Below are 23712 nucleotides of genomic sequence, written 5' to 3' on the forward strand. Positions count from 1 at the left end.
CTGAAGAGGAATTTATAGATTGGTATCAGACATATGGGCTAATATTGAACTTATGGACTTGATCTAGACGGGGATGAGATGCTTTTACAATACTCAATTGCTCTTGTATATAAAGCTCTTTCTAATAAACATGAGTACCTATGAATTTACTTCTCTAGTCTGCCCAGACTAACACAACCATTGATTTTATTCTGTTGATTATATTAAAGAAATTAATGTTAATCATTATCAGGGAAAGTTTGTACCTTTCACCCAAATATCATAAACATTTAATGGGACACATCTATTTTATTGAGCTGTCCATAACATATCATACAATTCAGAAGTTTTATCAAGAAGGGTTGTGCAATCAGTGCCACAATCAACTTCAGAAACTTTCTTCCTTTTGTACAGAATGATGTTGACTTCCCATTCCCCATCCTCCTTTTCTATGTCCCCAGGCAATCATTAATCCAGCTACTGTCTTCAGAATTCAACTCATCCTAGGTTCCCTATACAGATAAACAAACAAAACAATGGCAAACAACCAAAAGGCACCCAGCAACAATGACCATATAGAATAATACCGCAATCTCATATAAAGCAGAGAATATTAAAATTTTAAACCAAAAGCACATTGGATCTGGAGGGATATCAAATTACAAGATGGTACATTCCAGCCTAAGGAGTACTGCTGAAATCCACATTTCAATACTCATTATTTGATATTAGGGCTGTTAATCTTAGTAACCTATGTGAATTGGGGATTTATCAGGTACTCAATCCATGTGGGGCCCCTAAAAATTGATATGCGGATACCATTGTGATCTGTAGTTTTCTGCAGACTGAATGTTTAGAATTTAGGCATAGGTTCTATTCCCTTCTCCAGTTTTGGATGTTATAATTTACAACCCTTGATTCATGTAGGCTATTGTGCTTCTTCTGTGTGGATTTAGCTGACTCCTCACTTAGATGGCTGCTTGCTTTTGAGACAAGGCTTTAATATCACAGATGCAATTTTTCATGATAGCCATCTGATCATGGCAACATCTGATTTCTTCACCATACCTTTTTTGCTATCTATGACTTAAGAGATCTTCTCATACGGGCAAGTACCAGGCAGGGCCATGTCTTAAGAACTAATTGTTCTTATATTAGGGTTATGATCATGTGAGTGCTAAAAATCTATTCATATAACTATTATTTCTGTGGGTCATGTCATTGTAGTACACAGTATTTCTTACCCAAGGGGTTTAAGGCAACTTTACTGATAGTACCCTTATTTTAGTCAATGGCAAAGCATTGCTTGCTGGTCAAAAGATTGTATAAATGTATAGGATTTATCTGACTCTGACACGAGTTATTAACATATTTCTTCAAAATGTGGTGACTGGGCATTAGTTACACATGCTGTGTGTATCAGAGATAAGGCAGTACTTTCAGTAAACTCATTTAGAAGGGTGGAACCATGCCAGGTAGCTTAACCCATGCCACTTTAAAGTAGATAGAGCATGAAAACAGCAAATAAATATTTGTCCATTCACTGGTACCTTCAGAGTAAAAGGTCCAAACCCACCCAAAATCCAATGACCACCAATTCCTGAATCATAGGTTAGTGATAGGCTATTTTTCTTCATTTTAGACATTTCACCTTACAAAATAATAATGATTTATAAATTATCAAGGGTTCATAAGAGAGGGAGGGAGGGAGGGGAAAAATGAGGAGCTGATACCAAGGACCCAAGTAAAAGGCAAATGTTTTGAGAATGATGAAGGCAACAAATGTACAAATGTGCTTGACACACAATGGATGGATTGTGTTAAGAGTTGTAAGAGCCACCATTAAAATGATTTTTTTTAAAAAGACATTTCACCTTAAAGAAGAGAGTGTTTCTATTTCTTGGTTCTGTTGCAAGTGATATAATAAAAGTGCTCCATTGCTTCCATAAAATTCAAATTTAACTAGATGTCCTGTAAATTTGGCAGTCCCATTCAAAGGTAGCATAATGATTTATAGTGAGTTAAGTCTTTGGATACTAACCACAAGGCCCACAATTCAAATTTACCAGCCACTGTGTAGGAGAAAGATGGGGCTGTCTGTCCTTGTAGAGATTTACAGTTTTGGAAACCCTAAGGAGCAGCTTTACTCAGTCTCAGAAGGTCACTATGAGCTGGAATCTATTCAACAGCCATGGTTGGCTGCTGTTACAGCCTTAGAGTATGTGAGATATTGAGCTCTATGCATGCACTTCAAAATTGTTCTCTTAGATCAATCAAAACTCTTGCTTCCTTGTCATTTTTTAAAAAAATTAACAGTTATATTAACATATAATTCACATTCCATTCAGTTCAGTTCTGCAATCATGACCACAATAAATTCTAGAACATTTTCTTCAGGCTTATATTTATTATTAGCCCCCTATTACCCCTCAATCTTCCCTGCCATTACCTTAACAAATCATTAATGCAGTTATCTCTATAGCTTTACTTATGCTGAATTTCATTTGAAGAAGCACATAACACCCTCCCCACAAAACACACAACCATTAAAAAAAAAACCCTGGGAAAAAGTCTCAATCAAAAAGGAAGCTGAAAAATAAACACTAGGACAAATTTAAAATTGGTCAAAAGAGGGGACAAATGATAAGGTGTTATAGATTTACCTAACTGTATGTGCATTAATCCACTTTCCAGTACACTGTCTCTGAGACCAAGGCTATTCAAATTCATGATCATTGTCACAGCAGATTCTTAAGAATCTTAATCCACATGGGGAACCTGCAAATGAGTTTTGGGCTTTTACTGTCAGCCATAGTCTTCTGAAACTTGGCTCTCAGAATTTAAACCCTAAAACTATTCCCTTGTTTGGCTTTGGATTTCATTATTTATAGTCTTTAAATCACACAAACTGATGTGCTTCTTCCATGTGGACTTAGTTGACACCTCACTTAAAGACTTAAAAAAATAAGTTAACCTTTAAGACCCAGACACTGTTCTTTCCAATAGGTGGGCACCATCTGATATCACCACATTTTTCTATAGCACCGATATCATCAGTGATCCCTTCATGATTGTGGCAGTTACCTAATCTGTTGTCAATTTGAGGCTTAAAAGTAAAGGGCTGGAGTTTAGCTTGTAAATCAGATCTCACACAGCTTTATGACCTCATTTGGAGACCCCAAGGAAATGAATAGCTCATTGGAAACAGAACACAAGCTCACTCCCTGAGAGTGCAGCTGACAAGACACTTGGAGCTAGGCCAGTGTCCCAACACGTGGAGACCCCTGCCAAGACAGAGATACTCACAACGCTTCTGTATCCACAAGACTTCCAACCCACTGACCTGTGATTTTCCTGCATTCAACATCATTGCATGTGTTTTATGAGTCTGAAGAGGGCTTTATAGATTGATATTGGATATATGGGCTAATAATGGACTTATGGACTTGATGGGACTGCTCTGGGATGTTTTCTCAATATTCAGCTCCTCTTGTATATAAAGCTCTTTCTTATAAACGTATGAATGCCTCTCTGGATTTGTTGATCTAGTCAACCCAGACTAACACAATGAGAGTGAGTATTGAGTAGGACCACATCATATGAACTTAGATTAGAACTACGGTTAAGGGGGAGCTAAACATCTCTTTATGAAAATGTGGTTTATATGTTTCTGGTCCACTTTAGAGACACCACTATGGGACATTATAAATCATCCCAATGGTGTATAGAGAGATTCTATTGTTAGTGTAATTAATATAGTCAATGGTATAGAATTTGACATACTGTGGAGAAAAGGGATGTAAACAGGTACAGGATAAATTTTTAGATTAAACATAGATTGTTGACTTGTACAGATTAAAATTTTATGTGACTGGATACTGGTTAAACAATGAGGGTTGAAAACAAAACTTTCAATAACACTCATTCACAAAGACAGAACTATGTCTGCACTAAGGCAAAGAGAGTGTGAAAATAGTGAACTATATAATATTCTTGGGTTGCCATTTACTGGGCACCATCAAAATAAGAAATTTGAACCAAGTTCAATGATTTCCTATACCATAACCTTGGTATAGTAGTAATCAGCTTCTTCTCACAATAGAGCATTTCAGCCTTCAATCCAAGGGAATATTTCAGTTCCTTTAATCTGCTATTAGTAAGCTTAAGGTAAAGTCTGGTTCAATTAGTGGGTTTCCAAATCAGATCCTTCTAGTGTGACCTATGAAGGATGTTGTGTACTTTGTAAGGACAGGATCTAATGTGCCACAAGTGTATAACATGCAATCTGGGTCACTGTAGGCTGGATAAAAACTTAATCAAAGTGCAAGATTAGGAATGTAATGCCCAGTATATTTTCCCATTGGTGGTGACAGTCTATATAATTAACGTGAAGTGTTTGACTTTTTACAGCAGATATGTACACACACCAACACTACCAAAGGATAAGGAATTTCCACACAAATAGTATTTTGGTTTTGTTTTTAATTTTATTTTCCTCCCTTACTTTTTCCCATGTGAGCTCAATCTCCCTGTGAATATGAATGCCTCCAAGGTGGACATAGTCATGCCCAGCAGCATCACCCCCAACTGGGCAGACCCACCAAATGCAGGTATACTTTTCTACTTGGCCCCTCCTTCTTGGAAAGCCCCACAGCTGGTCACTCCCAGAATGTACCCTGCATACCCTGAACCAGGATATTATAATTAATCTGGCTATTGTTTAATATTGCTCTCTTTCGATGTTGTAATTAATCCATTAATTTTTGTCTTCTTGCTTTTGTCATGCTTGCTTGCTTAACTCAAATGTCCTTGATGAATGAGTGAAATGTTTTTTGTGGGTTTTGCCTTTATAAGCTTTCCTAGTAATGTCACTTGGGACTGCAGCATGTGAAAATAGTTCAGATTCCCTGCAGTCGGCATGCCTTAATAAAGACTCTTCTAAATTTTCAAAACACCACAGTGGCTATTATTTAACCTACAACATTGGGCTGCTAACCACAAGGTCAGCAGTTTGAATCCACCAACCCCTCCGTGGTAGAAAGAGTTTTTCTACTTTTGTAAAGATTTTTAGTCTCAGAAACCTGCAGGGGCAGTTCTACTCTGTCCTATAGTTTTGAGATGAGTCAGAATCTACTTGATGGCAGTGAGTTTGTTTTGTTTGTTTATTTGTTCACAGCCCTAGTTACTAAAGGGAATTCACTGGAGGCTTAATGGTTTCGGGCTTTTACTGATATCCAAAAAAGCATCTCTATGTCTGAAAAGGAAGTACTGGTAGTGCAATTGTTAAGCACTGGGCTGCAAACCAAAAGGTCAACTAGTTGGATTCACTAGCAGCTTTATAGGAACCATGGTGACATAGTGGTTAAGTGTTGGGTTCTAATCCACAATGTCTGGAGCTTAAAACCACCAGCCCCTCCTAGGGAAAAAGAAAGGGCTTTCTATTCCCATAAACTGTTACAGTCTCAGAAATCCACAAGGACAATTCTGCCCTGTCTTATAGGGTCACTATGAGTCAACATCATCTTAATGGCAGTGAATTTTAATTTTTTGAGAGCAATTTTATGGTAGAAAAGACTTAGTGATCATGGTAGTAAAGGCCTTAAAAACTAGACTACAAAATCCTATAGGGCAGTTGTTGTACACTGTCATATGGTGTCACTATGTGTCAGAATGGATCCAACAGCACACAATAAGACATATCTAAAAACAATATTGCTGGTATTGTTAGAAACTGCCTTAAATTTATACACAATTGTGGATAGGAGCTTTTATTTTCATTCTCTTCCAGATTATATCATCCATTTATTCAAGAGAAATATGGTGCTGTTTCACAGAGTAGGAAGAACCCTGTTCTTTCTAGAAATGTTCAGCTACTACTTTATTTTGTGCTGGGAGCAAGTTGCTAGCAGTAGCACTAGGTCCTAAGGTAATAACAACAATTCCCTGTAATCTCCACGTAGTGTCTCCTGTCCCAGTTACAAGCTGTACATGAGTGATCTGTGTTTGGAGCTGCCTTGCCTCATTGGTGTTTAATCACTCAATCCTTGGGTCAAGCAGAGATGAATCCGTTCTTTTAGTATTCCAATTGAAGAAAGTAAAATCTTCTGACGTCTATGTATGAAATCATAAAAAAATCTGTTTTAAAAGAGTTACTCCAACTCCTGTAGTGCTTACAGTTTGGTCATCATGGTTGGCAGTTCAAAACCAAGAGCAGCTCCTCGGGAGAAAGGTTAGAATTTCAACTCCTGTAAACTGTTACAATCTCAGACCACAGGGGGTTGCTATGAGTTGGCATTGACTTGGTGACTGTGAAACCTTGGACAATGACAGTATCTGTGATGTGGCCAGGTTAGAAGTATCATTCTCCTATTTTCTGCCTTGATGTAAGGCTTCCCTCATGTCTGTAAATATAAAAACATTAATTAAAAAGAAACAATTGCCATTGAGTCAATTTTGTCTAATGGTGACCCAATGTGAGTTTTCAGTGACTGTGACTTTTTGGAAGCTAGCAGCTAACCTTTCTTCTGGAGTACCTCTGAGTGTTGTAGGGAATACAACTAGTAAGAATCCCAGGCTGTGATGAAAACAAAGCAACTCCTAAACCATCCCTGGAGTCATTCACCAAACTTTTTTTGCTTTTGTTTTTACTATTACTTTCAGAAAATTGGGTGTGGATCTGGTAGCTTGCTTTCTGCATGAATGAACATAATCTGGAAAACATAATTTTGAAGTTTGCTGAGGCAGGGACAGCGAACAGAAAGTGAAGCTGAAGCATTTTACTGCCTCAGCCCAGAAAAGATTCTGGTTCGCTGGCAAGCTCTAGTCACAGGACCAGTTTACTTTCAAGAGAGGAAAGGAAATGTGATCACTATGAATACTAAATATCTGCCAATAACAACGATGAGAGAAAGTCATTCTACCTGGAGATAATGTCGGACCTTATTTAAAAGGAATAAACACGACAATTCTTTTGAACACATTTTTGTCGTGATTTCATACCCATGAAAGTGCTGTAGACATGTTGCCTAAGCTGAGGTATTTGAATGATGCAACTCAGATTTACTAGTGTACATACCAACACAGTGCTTAACTCTACTTGTTATAAAAATACCTAGCTGTCTTCCCTGAAGTGCTAAGAAGAGGAAAATGGCCAAAAGAGGATTGCTGTTTTTTAGCTGTCTTAGAAGGTGTTAGACAGGGTTCTCTAGAGAAACAAAACCAGAATGCTAATAATTTTATATATATTTATACAGATAGACATAAGAAACTGACAGTTAATTAAACTATAAAGCAGTACAAATGGCTCAGTGCAACTCCTTCCCATGAGACAGTTGTGAGAAGCTGGCAGTCCTTCAAGTATTCAGGGCCACCAGGTAGTCCTCTGTAAAGCAGTTCAGGATATCCAGGCACAGGCAGCAAACAGAAAGACAGGTCACCAACAGTCATCCAGATGACAGGGTCCAACAGTCTCCAGCTCAAGAGATATAAATTCCAGTGGTGTGGCGAAGCAGGTCTTGAAGGAACCTCACATTACAGCAACACAGTCCACGGGTTAGGTGTCCCACAGGTAGTGCAGCTTGCAAATTGAGGCAAAGAATAAGCAAGGCAGTCGCACACTGGTCTGATGATCAAAGAGGAAGAGACAAGAAAGGCGAGGCTCGCTGAACCATTTATCTTTCCACCCTTCAATTAATTACACATGTGTTTATTGGCCAGGTTGGCACGATTAACTACCTCAGTAGGAATTCTTGATGATCATAAGTCTAATAGGGGAGAAAAATTGCCCAGTTCTGAAACATCTTCATTATCTCCAGCAAATTGATCATTGCAGTCATTGGGCTACTCCATCTCACAAAGGATATCCCCATGCTCACCAAGCATACTACCTTCCTATTGATCTTTCCTGACAACATGCCAAAAGTCTTAAAAGGTGGACTGGAAAAACTGCAAGTCATTTCTAAACTTCATTTCCAGTTTCCCCTGAATATCATTTGCTTAGAAGCTTACCCTATTTTCTTTCCTTGATTGCAATGTCTTAGCATTCATGATCTTCAATATCAGATTCCACATTTATGACAATGAAAATTGTCATTTTAAAAAAATTGATTCTCACAGAGGAGGCAAGAATAAAATGGTAGCACTTTCTTGACATTCTCACCTCTTACTAGGTCTTCTTTGATGCATCTATCTTCTATGGATAGCATTTGCAGCATAGGCAAACCTGTATCTAAGAATGAAATATAATGAGTTTTTCTAAAAATGAAGGCATGGGAAGATGTCGGTTTTGACAATGATTCACCTGTAACATGAAGAACCAAGATCAGCACAATGTAATGCTTCTGCTCAGTAGGAATCTCTTCTTTAGAAAATTTTTATCTCAATATGACAAACATCTCTACCATAGTTCATATCTACCATTGTTTAATCTTCAGTGCTTACCTCTCATAGCCAAATATCACACTGAATTGCATCTAGTTTAAATACACCCCAGCCAACTCTAATTGCTGTTGGGTCATCTCCAACTTGCATCCACTCACATATGTCATAAAACTTGTGATCCATGGGGCTATCAATAGCTGATAGTTTTTCTTTAGAATAGCTTACCAGTTATTTCTTTTGAGGTGTCTGAATATGTGTTGCAACTGCTTTGTTGTGTCCAGGATCTCTTGGTCTCAAAACCCAAAGAATGTGCTCAAGAATCATAAAAAAAGGCAAGCAGAAAACAGACTTTATTTGGAAAGGAAAGAAAGGCACCTGACAAAGCAGGTGGGGACTTGAGTTGCCACAGAATGAACTGCCTCTAGGGTTTTTTTATCAGGTGTTGGATACTTGAATTGTCCATCTCTGGTTATGAACGAACCGATACCAGCACTGGCCCTATTTCTTGCTTCTAACAAAATTTGATCATGCTCTTCTGTTTGCAAGGTCTTGCCTGGGATGGACAAGGAAGCACATAATCAAAAGTCAGTAAAAAGAGTCCTGGTGATGAAGGGGAGACATGTAAAGGAGTCCATGTAGAAAAAGAATTTTTTTGAAATTGATTGGGGTAGCAATTGTACAGGACAATATTCTGCAGAACATGATTGAACTATGGAATGTTAGGATATATATTAATTAAAAATAAATAAATTTTAAATTTAAAAAAAAGTGTCTTGGGTTTGATGACTTCAGAATTAGAACCAGTCTAGGTTTTTGCCTGCAGGCATAAGATTGGATTGTCCTAGGCTGTTGAGATAACCCTTAGAGGTACTCTTTGTCTCCCAGTGCTTCCCTACACTGGACCTCTTTCTTTCACTCTGCCTCATGGCTAGTTAAATCCTATCTCTCAGTTGGACTCAAAGTCACCACCCATTCAGTTCTCAGTTGTGTTACCCATTTTTACCACCCTGCTATGCCAATATGTCTTTAGGGATTCTGAAAAAAAATGTAGTATATATACAAGGGGCTTCAAAATATTCCTGAAAAAATGAAATTAAATGATAACTAAAATTTTTCAATAAACTTTTTGAAGTTCATGATATGTAACAGAAATCAAAGGTCATATTTATTTCTTACTCCTTTCAAGGCTGAAAGAAGAATGTTCTCAACCATTTATGCATATAACTTTGAGACAAATGAGTGTGAATTTAAAAGTCCTTTGTAATCAGTTCCCCCCACCACACACACACACACACACACACACACACACACAGAAGGCAACTCATTCTATGAGGAAAATATAAATCACCATGAAGCTTCATAATATTGCTAGAAACAAGAATAATATCTCCACTCTAGGGAAGACCACTGTGCCACACACAAAGACGAGGGAAGCCAGTTTTGGAGATCTGGAAACCTCACCAAGCCAACAATGTTTTCACTCTTTTCTACAACTAAAACATCACACAGAAAAGCACACAAATAATTTTATGGATAATTTATTTTGACTCTGAGGATAGGATTTGATCCATCATGCCCAACTAAAAAAATGGCAGTTCTGACCATAATTGTGAACTTGGGTGTGTGTGAAAAAGAGACATCACATTAGACTTCCAATAAGTGTCCAGAGGCAATAGGCAGGTTTATTGCGCCAACCTGGCCAATGAACACACGTGAGATTAATTGAAGCGGGAGCAGATAAATGGCTTCACAAGCCTCACCTTTCTTGTCTCTTGCTCTTTGATGATGAGACCAGTGTGCATCAGCCTTAGCTTTTTCTCTGCTTCAATTCGCAAGGTACACTATCCGTAGGACACCTAACCCTGCACTGTGTCGCTATAGTTTGAGGTTCCTTCAAGACCTGCTTTGCCACGCTACTGGAGTATACATCACTTGAGCTGGGGACTGTAGGATCCTGTCATCTGGCTGATGGTTGGTGACCTGCCTTGTTGTTTGATGCCTGTGGCCAGATAGCCTGAATTGCTCCACAGAAGACTACCTGGCAGTCCTCAAGACTTGAAGGAATGCCAATGTCTCACAGCTCCTGCATGGGAGTGAGTTGCACTGAGCTGCTTATTCTGCTCTATAGATTAGTTTACTGCTTATTTCTCATGTTATCTATCAATCTATATAAATATATGTAAAATCACTAGTGTCCTGGTTTTGTTTCTCTAGAGAAACCTGCCTAACGGAGCATATCTCAGAGATATTGTAGATTCATTTCCAAATCAAAAGAGTGAGTCACACTTTAAAATTTTTCCCATTGTCTAGAAAAGTTATGTGTACACAATATTATAGTCTATTAAGAGGAAAATAGTACTGTAAAAATGTTTACAATTTTGTGAGGAGTACCAAAATATGACACAAAGACAAGAAATGCATATCTGGAAAATGGAATAGGTGGACCTGCTTAACAAAAAGTTGACATAAACCTTCAATCTGTAAAAAGTGTATTAACTGTGAAGTGTCATAAAGTGAAGAAAATTGAAATGAAGTTTGCTTGCTAAGTAATGTTCTTTTAATTGACTTGGCATATTTGATCTTTGCAAATCACCAGAATATGGGGCTCACCATTTACATTATTTGGTGTAGCAATATAGACCTATGCATTCTCAGGGTCACTGCTTTAAGCACTGCTTTACATACCTCATTCCTTACTGGTCAGCATAATTTCTACTGCTGTCAGCTTGAGTTTCATTTGTTGGAGCAAACACAGGCGGTGTCCAAGAGGACATTAAGTCAAATAATCCATCCAAATTTATTGAGCATAGAATATTGAAAAGTGAAGAAACTGTGATATATGTGAAAGGAAGGCAAGATTATCTGGTGGAACCCTATTAAATATCAAGAGCACGAGGGAGATGACATCAAATAAATCACTAGTGGTCTGCACCTCACAAGAATACCCTTTGGTACCTGGCAAGGTAGGTGAGGAGTTGGACACAAGGCAGAAAAGCCAGTTGGTTCTTATAAAATGTGATGAAAACACCGGCATCCCCGGAGTGCTTGCACATAACTCCATTCTCAGCCCAACTTAAGTGAGAAATCCACAAAACTCCCATCTACAAGCTTCCCTCTTACTACAGAGGCAGTAAAGTCTTTGCTGGTCTATGGACCAGCAGATTTTCTAAGATCCTGATGCTGGCTGTGCTACCTCAGGGACCAGTCAATTCCAAAAACCATTGCTCCTTGAGTTCAGTGTACCAATAGCACTCAGCAGTAAATCAGCTGTATAAGGGGTATAAACTGTATAAAATGGTTCTAACTCCTCCTGAAGAACAGAGAACTGTAAAGCCTTAGACCAGAGACATAATTCACAAATATAGTTAAGCTTATAAGACTGAAGATAGAAAACCAGAAATGACAATTTATAAACAACAACTACAAAACAAAAAGTGAAAGAAAATGCTATAATTATGCACAGGAAGTCAGGTAACAGGTAAACATTGATATAGAAAAGAGTGTTTAAGCTTAGGAAGATAAAAATACATTACAGTGTAACTTAAAAATATAACCAAAATAAGAAACATGTAAGGACTTGTGGATTTTTTTAGGTTCCAACAAGTCAATTCCAACCCATGGTGATGCTATGCATAGCAGAAAGAAACACTGCCTGGGCCTTCCTTTTCATCACAACTGTTTTGATTCTAGAGTCTATTGGTGTCGTCCTGTGTCAATTCATCTCATTGAGGGCCTTCCCTTCTTTCACTGCCTCTCTACCAAAGTAATGTCTTTCTCCAAGGACTAGTTTCTCATGACAACTTGTCCGGGCTTAATTAACACAAAACTGAAAACAACAAATAAAACCTGGTTAATAACAACAACAAAAAAACAAACTCAGCACAGAAAAATAAATGGTACAAAAATAGGTAATGAAAAAGCCACAAAATGCATAAAACAATCATTAAATAAAATTGAAAAAAAATAAATGACATGTTTACACACTTAAAATATTGAGCTATAATTGACATGATACAATTTAATAGTTTATTTATATCAAAAGGGCTGTGTGATCATCACCATTATCAACTCTGGGACCTTTTCTTCCTTTTGCACACATTGATGTTGACTACTCATTTTTCCATCCTCCTCTTCAGTGTCCTCAGGCAATGATCAATCCAACTACTGTCTTGGTAATTACACGTATCCAGGTTTCCTTATACAGATAAACATACAAAAGAAGGGCAAAACACAAATAAGGACCCATTAACAATGACCACATGAAACAGATTAAAACCACAATCTAAGAGAATGCAAAGAATATTACAATTTTAGAATAAATTCACATTAGGTCCAAAGGGACATTAAATTACAAGGTATTACATTCCAGCCCAAGTACATATTCTAAAATCTACTTCAAGAATGCTCTTTGTCTGATTTGTTAATGTTCCTAGTTTATGTGCATTAAGGAATCATTGGGTACTTATCCATACAAGATCTCTGCAAATGGATTTGGGGTTACTGCTATGATCCACAGCTTTCTGTAAAGTGCTTACACACAACTTTCAATGAAGGACAAAACAATTGGAAAGAAACTTAACAAAGACACAGAGAATCTTAACAATGAAATCAACTAACACCCCAAAACACAATTTCAATAACACAAGTAACCAACCTCATAAACATATAATGGACCCTACAGTCTAAAGAACAAAATAAACATTCTTTTGCATATACATGAATAATTATCCAGTATTGACCATTTTTAGGCCACAAAATAAATCTCACTAAATTTTAAAACATTGAAATAATTCTAAGCATCATCTCAGTTCCCAATGTTATAAATTAGAATTCAATACTAAGAGAATCAGTGGAAAAAAATCCAACACATTGAACAATCATGCTAAGAAAAGTATGGAGTAAATTACTAAAATGTGAACTAAAAATATTTCTAAAAGTAAAAATTGAGTAAATTAATAAAATTTAAACTAAACATTTTTCTAAAAGTAAATAAAAATGGATACACAATACACAAAAACCTTTTGGACACAATAGAAGTATCATTCACAGGAAAAATTACAGCAATAAACACACACATCTAAAAAGATGAAAGAATAAAGTGTAAAAAAACAGTAAAAATTTACAAAGCCCTACAATCTGAGAAGAAAGGAAACAATGATCAGAGAACTAATACATGAAACAGTAAATTAAAAAACAAAAGCAAGTCTAAGAGTTAGTTATTCAAAATGATTAACAAAACTGACAAATACTAATCAATTTAACAAAGGAAAAAGAACATATAAGGAATACATATAAAAAATTAAATGAGCCACCTCACAAAAGAACCAACCAAAATAAAAAGAATAAGAATGAAATACTACAAATTATTATATCAGAAAAATAGAGTTTCCGCAAGAAAACTACTGAATTTAATTTAAATATTCAGCAAAGAGGCAAGGTATGAGACAGACATTCTAAAATTAGCCTGATTTCGTTATACCAATGCAAGAACACTGAAAAGGAAATTTTAAAAACAGCATCATTTACCATAGCTAAAATATTTAGGAATAACTCTAACACTATCATAAGAAACAGAATGAGATACACGTAAGTAAATAGTATGCTATGCTCATGAATATGAAGAATTTACTATGAAAAGCAATCTATAAATATAATGCAATCCTGATTCAGAAACTATTAACATTCTTAAGATATGGGGGTAGGGGGACAATCATGAATTTATATGGAAAAGAAGACACCTCAGATAAATATGACTGATGAACAAAGTGGGTCTCAAACTTTTTCATTTCTAAATGTATTATACAGCTAACTCTCTGCTATCAAGTCCTTTCTTTTTCATAGCAACCCCACTGAAAACAATGGAACTGCCCCTCTGAGCTCTCATGACTGTAGCTCTCTACTGGAGTAAAAAGCCTCATTTTTCTCCCATGGAGGGGTTGTAGTTTTGAACTGCCCACTATGCAGTTAGCAGCACAATTGTAACCCACTATGCCACCAGGACTCTTCAGTCAAAACAGCCTGCTATTTATACAATGACAGGCACACAGAGGAATACATGATGAAGTGAAATTTCTTAATATGACTTTTCTATCCAAGTATCTGTAACTCCTACAAAATGATTAGGAGAGATTCTGAAAACAGGGCATATGTTTGCATAATAACACTAATAGAGAGGATTGTTACTATGCCTCCTGGGTATATGCAGGAACCACTTGAAGCAATAGCAGAGAAAACCCAGGACCACTTTTAAAGAGCACATCCAAGTATTCTATCTAAAATGACAGAGACTACCAAAACTAGTGACACCAGGAACTGTGGCATGGCCACTCAGAGAAGCAGTAGGTACCTTCTGCTCTGTGGCCCAAGACTGGAACATTGAGATAGCTACAGGCAAGCTGGCTTGTTTGACAATAGAGGCAAAATCAAAGGGACCACATGGCTAAGAGACTGAGGACTAGAGAGACACTTGGCTATTACGTGGCTGAGGGGCTAGGAGCCAGCAATATTGGTGGCCAACAAACACATGAAGAAATGCTCATGATCATTAGTCATTATACAGTGCAAATCTAAACACTAATGAGGTATACTTTTACTCCCTATTAACAGCACAGACTACTCAAACAATAAATACTCTTAAGGGTGTAGAGAATTAGATTCTCAAGCACTGCTGGTAGTACTGTAAAGTGGTACAACCACTGTTGAAAATGGTATGGTATTTTCTTTAAACATTGAAACTAGCATACTATTTGATCCTGAGATTCCACTACCAATTACATATTCTAAAGGAAGAATAACTGGGACATTTACAATAGAGAATAGATGACATTTCATCTTTAACCTATGAGAACATCCTGGATGAATAGGTGCACAAATTATGGAACATGCACATAACTGAATATTAAGCAACATTTAAAAATAACAAGAAAAAACACCTCATAATGTAGATTAACCTAGAAGTTATTACATGGAGTGAAATGTGCCCATCATTGGAGTATAAACACTGAATGAGTTCATTATTATAAAAAGTCAAGGAAAGGATTAAATGCAGGAAAAAAGTTATTATGGGGGAAAAGAAGAAAAAAATCACCAAGACAATAGACATGCATTAATTTGGGTGAAGGGAAAGGCAACATAAAATAAGAGGGCGACTAACACAATCACTAAAGAAAAAGGAAGACTTTATGAGATGTGCAAGAGTTACAGACAATAAAGTAAATATGATTAAGTACACAATTCTACATCATCAGAAATTAAGTCTACAATTAAATATTTAGGGAAACAAGCAAGAAAAAAAGGTCCAAATAGGTGCAAAGGTGAAAAAATACATATGATGACCATATGTGTGTTTCTTAAACATATGTGCTGTCAAAATTTGTATTTGTAATAGCTCAAACAAGGGACAAATATTTGCAAACATCTTCATTAAAAACCAACACCTGAAGAAATAATTCACTGGGTGTAGAAACTTGGGAACCCAACCACAGGAGACATCAGGTCAATTGGCCTAACATAATTCAAAAGACAATGCAATACGTCCTATTTTGAGGAATAAAGATGGATCTAAGGTAAAACTATTGGTCTCTTCCCTTCCAGAGCAAAGACCAATGGAGAAAACCAAATGTGTATGGAAACAATGAGTTCAAAGCCATAAAGAATCACACGAATTTCAGTCTCTACCACCTTAAGATTAGAATAACTACATGGTGCCTGGTTATCAGTGCTGACCGCTCAGAAAGGGATTACATTAGAAGGCCCTCAATGTTGTTAGATGCTATCAAGTTGCTCACTTCTAGTTACCCTATGTGCAACAGAATAAAACACTGCCCTGCCTGCACAAACCTCACAATTATCCTTACGCTTGAAGCCATGGTTAAAGCTACTGTGTCTATCCGTCTTGTTGAGGGTTGTCTTCTTGACTGGACTCTCATGATAACATGTGCAAAGCACAGGAGTTGAAGGCTCACCAGTCCTCCTTCTAAGGAACACCCTGGCTACACTTCTCCCAAGGCATATTTCTTTGTTCTTTCAATCTACTTCACTAGCACCATAATGAAAATGCACTGATTTTTCACAGGTCTTCCTCATTCAATCTCCAACTTTCACATGCATATGAGACAATTGAAAATACCATGGATTGGGTCAGGCACACCTTAGTTTTCTAAGAAAATCTTTGCTTTGTATCACTTTAAAAAGGTTTTGTGCAGCAGATTTATTCAATAAAATGCATCCCTTAATCTCTGAACTGCTGTTTCCATAAGCATTAGTTGTAGAGCCAAGCAAGAAAAAAATCCTTGACAACATCAATCTTTTCACAGTTTATCATGATATTTGTAACCTATTGGGTCATTTGAGAGCATTTTTGTTCATTTTTAAACATTAATTTAAAGTACATATTGACAGCTACAATCCTTGGTCTTTTATCAACAAGTACTTCAAATCCTCCTCACTTTCAGCTAACAAGGCTGTGTCATCTACGCATGGAAAGTTGTTAAAAAAGCTTTCCTCAAACCTGATACTATTTTGTTTTCATATGGCCCAGCTTCTCAGTATACAGATTGAATAAGTATGGTGAAAGGATACAAATTTTAGGGACAATTTCCTGATTATAAACCAGCTAGTATGCCCTTGTTGTGTTCATACAACTGCCTCCAGATCTATGTACAGGTTCCAAATGAGCACAATTAGGTGCTCTAGAATTCCTATTTTTATCAAGGCTATCCATAGTTTTTTTTAAATCATTCATACAGCCAAATACCATTGCATAGTCAATAAAAACACAAATAAACATCTTTCTGATATTTTCTTTTTTCAGCCAAGATCTATCTGTTGCCAGCATGATATTCCTTGTACTACATCCTCTCCTGAATAGCCTCGATTATCTGATTGCTCTCTGTCAATGCACTGCTGCAACTATTGTTGGGTGATCATCCACAAAATTTTACTTGCATGAGATATCAATGATATTATTCTATAATTTGAGCATTCTGTTATGTCACCTTTCTTTGGAATAAGTACAAATATGAATTGTTACCTGTTGGCTGACCAGGGAGTTGTCTTCCAAATTTTGTGGCATAGACAAGTGAGTGTTTCCAGGGCTTCATCAGCTTGCTGAAGCATTTACATATTTCCATCAATTCTTGTATCATTTTTTGTTGGCTAAATCTTTTAGTATAACTTGAACTTCTTCCTTCAGTACCTTTAGTTCTTGATGAGGCGCTACCTTTTGAAATTGTTGAATATCAACTGGCTCTTTGTGGTACAGGCACTCATATTCTTTCTATCTTCTTTTGATGCTTCCTGCATTATTCAATATTTTGCCTGTAGCAACTCAGCCGCACAATATCTAATGCCAGTAAGTTCACTCATTTCTCACTCACTGACACCAAGTGGATGCTAACTTATAGAGACACTGTAGGACAAAGAACTTTCCCTATGGTTTTCTGAGACTGAAACTCTTCAAAGGACTAGAAACCTTCATCTTTCTTTTTTGAGGACAGCTGGTGGTTTCCAAAAGCCTACCTTTTTTTTTTTTATTTGCCAGTGGGATCTAGATGGGGTCTAAGAAACAGTTGTGTGAATGACAGGAAGAGATTAAGAGGCAGACAAAAGTTTTAGGATGCTCACCTCCTCCATGGTATCAGGAACCAGGGAGGTCTGAGTAGGAGAGAGAGTGTAAATGCATTCTTATACCAATTTATATAGTCTTGGGCATGCAAGCCACCCTAACTACAGGTAACTACATACATAACACAGGAGCTTAACCATAGAGATCTCTGAACTCAGAGGGGGAGTAACCTAACTTGTGAGCAGAGAGTATCTGTTTCCTGACCTGGGAGAACACTAGCAACATGTCTGCTCCTATAAATAAAGCTGCCAGCAGATAGCAATCATGTAAGAGCTAACTTTAGGGTAGCACTATTAGGGGAGGATATTGTGGGGATGATTTTTAATTATGAGACTGTTACTAGGACTCATCTCCAACTCATAAATATGAAGGCTGCCTTCCACCCAGAACCCTGGTCTTCCTGGCTTTTTAGTTATGAGAATAACTTCTCCATCCTCAGTTTCCCACCTTTCCAACTTTTATTTTATATAAAATTCAAAAGAGCCACCAAGGCTACATAATGTTTTTTTCATACTTCCTAGATTTCTATAGAAACAGCATGTCATCGCAAGGACAACAATTATGACTTTAAACAAGACAGTAAGGCTAGAACCTAAGCTATGCAAAATGCTATGAACCCAGGCATGTGGGTCAAGCCTCTCTAAGCCATCTACCAGTTGTTTATTTCAGAGTTAGGGGATGACCTTATCCCATTCTTAAATGTATAGGAAATTTCCTTTTTTAGCTGATTAGCATCAAAATAAAAGTTTCCTTAAACCCCTGCAAATGATTTCTAATTAAGCCAAATCATGTAAGGTTACATTATATGGATAAAGAGTAACACAAAAATCAGTAATATTCCAATCACATTTCAGTATCAATGATGCTGCAAATCCATGATTTGATCTAGCCACTACAGAATTTGTTGCAGCTTAGCCATTTTTCCTTCCAGTCTATCATCTACCTTTGCCTGAGTGGTCCAGAGTTGGTGTGAATCCGTCTGCCACTTTTGTACACAATGTTCATTTTGATCAAGTCAACACTCCTAATACTACTGCAGCAGTGGTGCCAATAGTTATAATTTCAATAACGGTTGCAATAATCATTCCCAACAATTGATGAGGTATTTTAAACATCTCCAACATGAACTGCAACATGAAGGAAATGTCCGGACTGCCTTGACATTGGCAGTTCATCTGCATTGAGACCCACACCCTTTAAGATGAGCACACTGTCTTTAAACAGAGCATGGTTAATGCAAGTATACAGTCTACAGTCAGAACAGGTGGCACTCAAAGCAATTTCATTTATCAAGATGTTGCCAACAGCAAATACATAGAGCAGCTTTACATTGGAAAGTATATTCTGTGTCTGGTTTTTTAAATAAGTATACGTGGAATCAGGTTGACTGGTACCTGTAAAGCTTCCTGTATATCCTGTGAAGGGTTTAGTGGAAAGAAGTATTCTCCACAGGTCCCACTGTTCATGTCCTGTTTCAGGTTTCTATAATCAGGGGAGAAGAGGTGCAAGACCTCCCTCATTCCATGCCACCAGTTGTGGCCCAGTGGTAGCAATACCATCCGAGGTTTTGTGCCATTTGCAATAACTGACATAGTCACATGACTTAAATTTGGATGATTCAGAGCAATTGGTTAGAAATTTTCCATTGGACCCCAGTCAATGATAGTAGCAGTATCATTTCTTAATACTTTTCCATGTGGACCCGCGAACTTGAGTCATTTGAGTCTATTGGATTAGAAATGCCAGTAGCTTATGATCTTATAGGTTTCTATGTCTCTTATCATATTCTGTAAATGCTTCTCCCACTACCATGTAGAACCATGATCAGTGTTGTTAAATATTAGCCAGTTATTCCAAGCTTTTGATTTAATGTCTAAACAGCTCGAGCTGGCACCCATCACAAAGGAAACACCTCAAAGCCAAAGGTAAAATTAAACCCCCCTACTTTCTTCCTCAGGGTACCTGGCTATCCCATTTCCCCAAGTCCCTGGAATCCATACAGAATTATTTACACATATGATAGGGCTTGTTTGGGTCGACTCTACAGGGGAGAATGGGGAACATAAATCCAATAAGCATGGTTAGCACCTACACCACTGGTGACAGATATGACTGCAACCATTAATAGAAACATACTTTCAGGGGTTATATGTCTGCCAGTATTTGCTAGTATTGTCTGCGCTTGGCGTTTCATCAGCTTAACTGGGAGCGGAGGACAAGGGTGACAGGGGGTTGGCGGGTGGAGGCTGATAGTTGGTGAGTGCCTAGCACCTTTTTCTTCACAGCAGGGTCTCTTTATTATGTGTAGGACTGCCATCTCCTTGATTGGAATGGATTGGGTCAAAAGGGCTAGGTAGATTCTTTCCCTTATCTTCCTGGACAGGCTATCAAAAGAGATAGCATCTTGGGTCTTAAGGGTGTGAAGGTAAACAAGTGCCCATCTAGTTCAGAAGCAACAAAGCCAATATGGAAGAAGAACACCAGCCTACGTGATCATGAGGTGCCAAAGGGATCAGTTATCAGGCATCAAAGAACAAAAAATCCTATCACTGTGTGCTCACCTCCCTGATACGTTCGCTGAAGACAAATGGGTGCATAAGCAAATGTGGCAAAGGAAGCTGTTGGTCCCCGGCTATCAAAAAATATATTGTCTGGGGTCTTACAGGCTTGAAGGTAAACAAGTGGCCATCTAGCTCAGAAGCAACAAAGCCCACATGGAAGAAGCACACCAGCCTGTAAAATCACGAAGTGTCAAAGGGATCAGGTATCGGGCATCATCAGAACAAAAAAATCTCACCATAGTGAATGAGGGATGGGCGGTGCGGAGTGGAGGCCCAAAGCCCATTTGTAGGTCACTGGACATCCCCTACAAAAGGGTCTCAGATAGGAGATGAGTCAGTCAAGGTGTGATTTAGCAATGATGAAACATACAACTTTCCTCTAGTTCCTAAATACTTCCTCCCCACCCACTGTCATGATCCCAATTCTACCTTACAAATCTGGCTAGACCAGCGGATGCACACTGGTACCGATTGGAACTAGAAACACAGGGAATCCAGGACAGATAATACCTTCAGGACCTGTGGTGAGAGTGGTGGTACTGGGAGAGTGGAAGAAGAGTGGGTTGGAAAGGGGTAACTGATTACAAGGGTCTACATGTGACCTCCTTCCTGTTGAATGGACAACAGAAAAGTGGGTAAAAGGAGACATCAGAAAGTGCAAGAAATAACAAAATAATAACATAAATTATCAAGGGTTCATGAGGGAAAGGGAGTGGGGAGAGAGGGGGGAAATGAGGAGCTGATGCCAGAGGCTTAAATGGAGAGCAAATGTTTTGAGAATGACAAGGGCAATGATTGTACAAATGTGCTTTACACAATTGATATATATATATGGATTGTGATAAGAGTTGTATGAGCTCCTAATGAAATGATTTTAAAAATTCCAAACATCAATTGTATCAAACATATTTGTCCATCTGTTGCCATCATCATTTCTAAAACATTTTCTACTTCAGCCCTTAGTATCAGCTCCTCTCTCCGCCCACTCCCTCATCTTTGACCTTTGTGAATCCTTCATCAATTATATCATTATTATTTAGCATGTTACACTGTTCTTTGTCTCCTGTCTGTTATTTGTCCCCCTTCGGGTTTAGGGGGTTGTATATCCAACCTTCTGATGGTTTCCACCCTTTCTCTCCATTTCCCTTTCCTAGCCATCCCCCCTATCCTCATGATATTGCTACTCCCACTACTGGTCCCGAGGGGGTTATCATTCCTGAATTCTATTTGTCGAGAGTTCTTATCTGTGTTCTCCAGTCTAGCAAGATTTTTAAGGTAGAACTGGGTCATGGTATTGGGGGGTGGGGGTGGGGAGCATTCAGGAGCTAGAGGAATGATGTGTGTTCTGTATGTGTTATACTGCACCTTGGCTGAATCATCCTGTTCTTATAACACTTTTGTTGGGGGGGGGGATAATCCATTGGCTACATTTGGGTTTTGGGTCTCCACTGCAAACCCCTTTGTTCACATCAATATATGTAACTTGCTCTTAATCATGGAGTAGCTAAGATAAATGGAAGGAATGTCAAAGGATTGAACAGAAAATTTCAAGGGGCCTATTAGGAAAATAAAGTAAAATACTAGAGTCACTGTGCCAAACAGAACTAGTAAAATTCAACCATTTCCAGAGGTAGTATATAAGCAAGAACCAAGGTAATGAATAAAAGTTCAAGGTGCACTAAAAGCATTAGCCCTAAACAATTCCAGGAATTTATAGAATATCAATTGGAATGTTCCACTGGCTGATGAAGTACTGGAAGCCCTCCCTTGTCTGTGCTAGGAATTTTGGAATACAACTACTTGACCAACTGATTAGAAGAGATTCATATTCGTATCTATTCCAAAGGTAGGTGAACCAACATAATGCTAAAATTATAAAAACAACATCATTAATACCACACACAAGTAAAGTTTGGCAGAAGATCATCCAACAATGGTGGCAGTAGTACACGGATAGGAAGTTGCAAGATTTAAAAGAGGATGTAGAATGATGTATATTGCTGATGTCAGAGGACCTTGACTGAAAGTAGAGAATACCAGAAATATATTTACTTGTGTCTTATTGACTACACTAATGAATTTAACTCTGTAGATCATAACAAATTATGGACAACTTTGAGAAGGAGAATCCCTGAACACCTAATTGTGTTCACAGTAAACCTGTATATTGTGCAAACAGATCAAGGGAAAACTGCAAGGTTTAAAATCAGGAAAGGTGTGTGTCAGGGTTGCACCCACTCATCATCTTTATTCAATCTGAATGCTGAGCAAATAATGAAGAAGAATGGGGCATCAGGATTGGAGGAGGACTTATTAGCAACCTGCAATACACAAATGACCCAACCTTGATTGTTAAGTAAAGAGGACTGGAAGCACTTGCTAATTAATGAAGGTCAAAGATGGAAGCTTATTCTATGGATTACTGCTAAATTTAAAGAAAACAAAAATCCTCACAACTAGACTAGTAGGAAATATCAAGACAAAGGGGGAAAAGATTGAAATTGTCAAGGATTTCATCTTTCTTGATTCCAAAGCTGATGAAAGCAAGTGAATATATAAAAAAATACATTGAACTAGGTAAATCTTCTGCACAGATTCTTTAAAGTCTTGGAAAGCAAGGATGCTACTTTGAGGACTAAATTGTGCTTCACCCAAGCCATGATATATTCAACTGCCTCCTATGCATGTGAAAGATTGCCTTTGAATAAGGAAGAGCAAAGGAAAATCTTTGCATTTGAATTATGGTGAAGAATATGGAAAGTAATGTGAGCTACCAGAAGAACATACAGATCTATCTTGGAGTTACAGGCAGAATGCTTCTTGGAGGCCATGTTGTGAGACTTTGTCTCACCTACTTTGGACATATCAGGAGACCAGTCCCTGGCAAAAGACAACATGCTTGGTAATATTGTGTAGCAATGAAAAAGATGAATACCGTCAACAAGATGAATGGACAGAGTGGTTGAATAATAGACTCCAACATACCAACAATTATGAGGATGGCACAGGACATGGCAGGATTTCATTCTGTTGTACATGGGTAGCTACGAGTCAGAATGTACTCAATAACACCTAACAACAATGGCAACAACATTCATGAACATGGGATATTCTTCCATTTATGTAGCGCTTTTTTTGTTTTCTAAGTATAGGATTCTGTAGTTTTCT

General features: G+C 37.7%; 1 pseudogene; it reads left to right on the forward strand.

Moving 5' to 3' along the window:
• Positions 1 to 4516: 4516 nt before the first annotated feature.
• Positions 4517 to 23712, forward strand: part of LOC142435967 (ninein-like protein) — a 135925-nt pseudogene continuing 116729 nt past the window's right edge.

The sequence above is a fragment of the Tenrec ecaudatus genome, unplaced genomic scaffold (genome assembly GCF_050624435.1).
Source record: "Tenrec ecaudatus isolate mTenEca1 unplaced genomic scaffold, mTenEca1.hap1 Scaffold_100, whole genome shotgun sequence".
Classification (NCBI taxonomy): Eukaryota; Metazoa; Chordata; class Mammalia; order Afrosoricida; family Tenrecidae; genus Tenrec; species Tenrec ecaudatus.